At 43.6% G+C, this 6,000-nt stretch overlaps 1 protein-coding gene across 2 annotated transcripts in view; it reads right to left on the bottom strand.

The window, feature by feature from the left end:
- LOC144756173 (E3 ubiquitin-protein ligase TRIM39-like) overlaps positions 1-3,995 on the bottom strand; it is a 201,073-nt gene extending 197,078 nt beyond the window's left edge. The window contains exon 1 of one of the 2 annotated variants that reach the window (XM_078645754.1): positions 3,895-3,995. The gene's annotated coding sequence lies outside the window, so the exon portion shown is untranslated. The remainder of the gene's footprint in view (positions 1-3,894) is intronic. The other variant, XM_078645755.1, reaches the window with a different exon arrangement.
- Positions 3,996-6,000: the final 2,005 nt, after the last annotated feature.

The following is a 6,000-nucleotide window of genomic DNA, read 5'->3' on the forward strand; positions in this document are numbered from 1 at the left end:
TAGACTGGACACGGCACACACAAACACAGAAGACCACACAGGGGCACCTACGAATTAGTCTTCATTGCTCCGCCCCCTCCCCTTCCCGCCGTCTCGCATTTCCCCTGTCGCACTTCTCCTCCCCCCTCCCCTCTCTTCCCTCCGTCTTGTTTTCATCTTTAGATCGGGGCTGGTAGGGCTATTAACAGTTTCCCTAGGTAATGGTACATTCAAGAATTTTATTTTCTAGTCCGAAATGTTCACAACTGATACTAACAATCTGCAGATCAGCAATGTACAATCCCAGTGTATAATTCCGTAACTCAGCACAAGCCAAGCAGCACGTAAAGAGGTTGAAACTTCACTGTTCAGCTGTCTCTTGTGAACGAGCCCGGTTAAAACATTACACTACGATTTCTACGATGTACATACTTCTGAGAATGAAAGTCATATTGCAGTTGTCAGAGAGCATTATTTCATCTATTATTGGCTACTGAAATTACTGTTTAAAAGTATCAGCTAGCCTTGCATTCTTAATGTGGAGTGGTGAAACGGCTCGCCTGAGACCTGTAAACTAACATGAATCTTCCCTCTTACATACCATGGCATACTTTAAACATTAAAAGAGTTTTAGACTGGACACGGCACACACAAACACAGAAGACCACACAGGGGCACCTACTAATTAGTCTTCATTGCTCCGCCCCCTCCCCTTCCCGCCGTCTCGCATTTCCCCTGTCGCACTTCTCCTCCCCCCTCCCCTCTCTTCCCTCCGTCTTGTTTTCATCTTTAGATCGGGGCTGGTAGGGCTATTAACAGTTTCCCTAGGTAATGGTACATTCAAGAATTTTATTTTCTAGTCCGAAATGTTCACAACTGATACTAACAATCTGCAGATCAGCAATGTACAATCCCAGTGTATAATTCCGTAACTCAGCACAAGCCAAGCAGCACGTAAAGAGGTTGAAACTTCACTGTTCAGCTGTCTCTTGTGAACGAGCCCGGTTAAAACATTACACTACGATTTCTACGATGTACATACTTCTGAGAATGAAAGTCATATTGCAGTTGTCAGAGAGCATTATTTCATCTATTATTGGCTACTGAAATTACTGTTTAAAAGTATCAGCTAGCCTTGCATTCTTAATGTGGAGTGGTGAAACGGCTCGCCTGAGACCTGTAAACTAACATGAATCTTCCCTCTTACATACCATGGCATACTTTAAACATTAAAAGAGTTTTAGACTGGACACGGCACACACAAACACAGAAGACCACACAGGGGCACCTACGAATTAGTCTTCATTCTATACATGATTTAAATAAGGTTAGAAAACGGACAACTGCTTTTCTACTAAGCCAACTCAAAATAGGTATTAGCTGGTTGAGAACATTGGAATAGTAAATGGAAAATTAACATCCGTAAACAGGAACCAGACTCAAAATGTTGCTGTCTCGCTGTGGTGCTCTCTCTGCCCTGCAAATCTCTGGCCGTTTTCCCGCTCTATCAACTCCCAGTGGTATTTATGCTATAGCCCCCTCCTGTGGTATTTCTGCCCCCCATAGCTTTGCGGTCCCTCACTCACCCTCAACCCCTCACCCTCACTCACCCTCACCCTCACTCACCCTCAACCCCTCACTCACCCTCAACCCCTCACTCACCCTCAACCCCTCACTCACCCTCACCCTCACTCACCCTCACCCTCACTCACCCTCAACCCCTCACCCTCACTCACCCTCACTCACCCTCACCCTCACTCACCCTCACTCACCCTCAACCCATCACCCTCACTCACCCTCACTCACCCTCACCCTCACTCACCCTCACCCTCACTCACCCTCAACCCCTCACCCTCACTCACCCTCAACCCCTCACTCACCCTCAACCCCTCACCCTCACTCACCCTCAACCCCTCACTCACCCTCACTCACCCTCAACCCCTCACCCTCAACATCAACCCCTCACCCTCACTCACCCTCACCCTCACTCACCCTCACTCACCCTCACCCTCACTCACCCTCACCCTCACCCTTACTCACCCTCAACCCCTCACCCTCACTCACCCTCACCCACCCTCACTCACCCTCAACCCCTCACCCTCACACAGTGGAATAGGTCTCGGAGCATTTGAGTTAGAGCTTTTAGAAATGTTTATGGTTTTTTTTTTTTAATTCTTTAGCATTGGCTACAGGAAACAAAAATGCTAAAGATTTACAAAAAAACCCATAAACAATTCTAAAAGCACTAACTCTAATGCTGCGAGACCTATTGCATTTCCAATGCTTGTTCTTGTATGGCCCTACTCATCCCAATGCAGAGTGTCAGAGGACTTTACATCAACGCGTGCATATTACATGTACAATAAATTATATAAGTTTGTAAATGAATGTACAGGATGTGTTAAATAAAAGTGGGGGGCTGCAAAGTGTAGAAGTCACATATCATCTTCAATAGCTCACTGTGCTATTATCCTCGCAATGAGCTCAAACGTACACTTGATAGACCTGCTAAACATATATGTGATTTTAGATCTGATGTCACTTCTTGTGATGCCACTTTCTGTAAAGTCGTGGCTTGTGATGCCACTTCCTATGATGTCAATTCCTGTGACGCCATGTGTGATGTCATGCGTCGTGATGTCGTGAACTGTGATGGTGCTTACCCTGGTAGCACTTGCATACGACCTAACTAGGTTAGTCTCCCCACTTCTTTTTTTAGGACTTGTGCCCTGTCTACAATTATTTCCTTTAACTGGATCGATAATAAGATTACATAAACGTATTAAAACACAAACTTTTTTTAATTTGAAAGGAAATTCGCAGTGTGATGTTGTGGGAGGTAGGGCGACACTGCGATGAAAACAAAACATAGACAATGAAATGCTGGGTAAACTGGAGCGTTGGAGAGGCGAGTCCAGCTCCCTTTTTATCAGCATCATCCCCTTTTGTATCACCTGCAGGGGCGGCCTTAGGCATGTGCAAGCTGTGCACCTGCACAGGTCCACCAAACCCCAGGGGCCACCACTCCAATATATATCCTTAATATAATAATCCTCTGAGAATGGATACATATTTGCGTGGTGGCCCCTGGCAGGGATTTGGCGGCCTCCGGCTCTGTTCCACTTTCAAACACCCTGCCCGCCCCCTCTTCACTGGCCTCCACGCTCCGCCCCACCCGGACTCCCTCTGCTGGGGCCCCCTACCTACGCTCCCTGCCCAGGGCCGCCATGAGCCTAAAGCCGCCCCTGTCACCTGACAGGTGACGCCTGCGTTTGGTGGAGGGGTGGGGTTGTGAGCGCCAGGAGAAGCCCTCTGGAAGGGGGCTGCACTGTGACACGTCGTCAGGACACTATACTTAATACCAGCATCCCCAAAATGCAGCCGTTTATGCAACATCCTTCACATTATACTGTGATTTATTGTTAGAAATGGATAAAATATTAGTCTGAAGCATTCGTCCCCAATTATATCATATATTTTTTTCTGGGCCTTCATAACAATAGATAGTGAGGTGGACAAGAAGTTACTTGAAATACAGAAAAGCCCGGCAATTCCTCACATCAATCATACTTGCTGGTCTCGACAAAAGTACATCACCGCCCTGTGCAGCAATACACAACAGCTTTCATAAACTTTGAGTGCCTAGAAAAAGTTTTAGATGTGATCAAATTTTGATCTGGTGATTGCCACCTAGATCATAAACAAGTCATGAAATGCTATACGATGAATACTTTATTATTCGTTATTATTTTATAAGACGAATGTGTAAATCATTGAAAAATGTTATTGTAACATTATTTTTATCGTTTTCCTTTGGCTTGTATTAGGCGCATGGCATTTTTGAGACTTCAGGCTTTAGTATACATCTTAATATCTGCATTTTACTAAAAGTTCTATCACTGCCTCTCCACGTACCTTTTATTCTATCTTGAGTATGAGTAAAACGCGGTACAAGAAATATCCGACCAGAAGCACCGTAACAGTCGAAACATGGTTGTGAAAACTAAGGAAGGACTAAACGAAGAGACGCTTCCGCCTATCCCATCGCTACCGGTACAACATGAGGCACCGGCGGCCATCTTGAAATTCCAGGTTACCCCCACGGCATGCACGATATCATTGATGATAAAGCATAGAAACTGGTGGTATTTATCAAAGAAAAGTTTGCAAAGCTCTAATTAACACGATATAAGCGAATTATACATTGATAAGTCCAAATATTTCAAACGACCATTTGTTCTTCTGTTTTGCACTCAGAAAAGTTTGCATAGTTTTAATTAACACAATATAAACGAATTATACATTGGTAACTCCAAATATTTTTAACGACCATTTGTTCTTCTGTTTTGTACTTTAAAACACACAATTCTGAAATACATTTTATTTAATAAAAGTATCTGCATCTATTTAACATAATGTAAAAATGAAAGTGCATAATATTTTCTTCACTGACCAAGGAGTTAAGCTGCATTAGAAGTTCAGTTTTGTCGGTCTTAGTTGCTGATCAATCAATCAGGGTTTTGTAAATCGCGCTACTCACCCGTTAGGGTCTCAAAGCGCTGAGGGGTGGGTGTGAGCAGCTCTGTTAAGTCTACTGAAAAGCCAGGTCTTGAGTTCCTTTCTGAATTGGTGCAGTATCAGGCTTCGCCGGAGGTGAAGGGGGAGATCTTTTCTTTATCCAGCTTCTGCAAATAAGTACCTTGATAGTCTAGCAAAGAACGCTCTAAAACACAAGCATTAATGCTCCACGAATCCAAAATGAACGGCACCATTGCAAGTCTTGTGAGAATCCTGTGGGCTCTAAGTCTTGTGGTTTGTTCTGGCTCCATCTGTGTGCCTCATATAGTGCGTGTGTTACAGTTGCAAAGCCTTAAATCAAGCATCTATCACCCTTTGCCTGCACCCCTGAACTTTCCTGCCTGTGAAGAACTGCGCATTTATGAAGTTCATCCACACGTCTCCTTGCCTGCTCTGTTAAGACATGAGTGTGATCCATGAATTATGACACTCAACACATGCTCTGCTGAATGACGCCCCATCATGCCATGTGCATGCGTGGTGTTGTGCGCATGTGTGCAAAAGCACACATATAAATCATCCTGATTTTAAAAACAATTGGTCTCAAAGATGCAGTTTTTCAGTTTTTGCTGATGCAGTACATCATAGGCACAGAAGCATTAGCAAAGCCAATATGTCAGCATTGCATTTAAATGGCAAGACTGGTTGGCTTTGCCACTGCTTGTTTGATTCAGTGCTTTTGTATTAATCTAACATGGGTTTCTTCGTGCAGTAATTTTAAACACAGCTATCTCAAGATTGTGTGCATCAAATTAAACCAGTGGCAGCTAGTGATTTACAAAAGTGGTAGTCCGTAACACCTGCCTCAATTTGAGTAAGCAATGCGATTAAGCCCAATTTGATGTACGAGGGTCATACGATTTACCCCAAGATAACTTTGGGAAAAATTAGATCAATTGATGCATTTTACAGCATATATTTAATATTAGGATTAAAAGCAGGCTCAGACAGGCTCATGAAATATTCCAGTACTTTCATGGTGCAGCACGTTCACCTACCCTATGGCAATTGTTTGAAAATGGTGGTAAATAGGGTCATTTATGAGCACAATATCCATTAACAAATGTCTAACAAACTGTAGGTGCTAAAGGCAGTTAGAAAACGTGATATCATGTGGCCTATCAAATACCATAGCATTAATGTAGACGTAATTTGCTTTCCCTTTCAGGTTTTGGTTACAGACAGTTTTAGCTGTTGTTGGCCAGACCTAATGTTTCCAGTGTACATACAAAGAGATTAGGTTCAACCCCTTGCTCCTGATTGGATGGGTATGTTGTCTATTTCACCTCCCTACTCCTGATTCGATGGCTTAACTTCATATTCTTGTATTTGTCCCACCAGTGATCATTTTGGTCTCTCGATGAGTTGCATCTTTCCACAACGTAGTTTAGGTAACTCTATTTAGGTCTGGTGTACGCCAAGACCTCTTGCTGTGCATACATA

The sequence above is a fragment of the Lissotriton helveticus genome, chromosome 5_1, assembly GCF_964261635.1.
Source record: "Lissotriton helveticus chromosome 5_1, aLisHel1.1, whole genome shotgun sequence".
Lineage (NCBI taxonomy): Eukaryota > Metazoa > Chordata > Amphibia > Caudata > Salamandridae > Lissotriton > Lissotriton helveticus.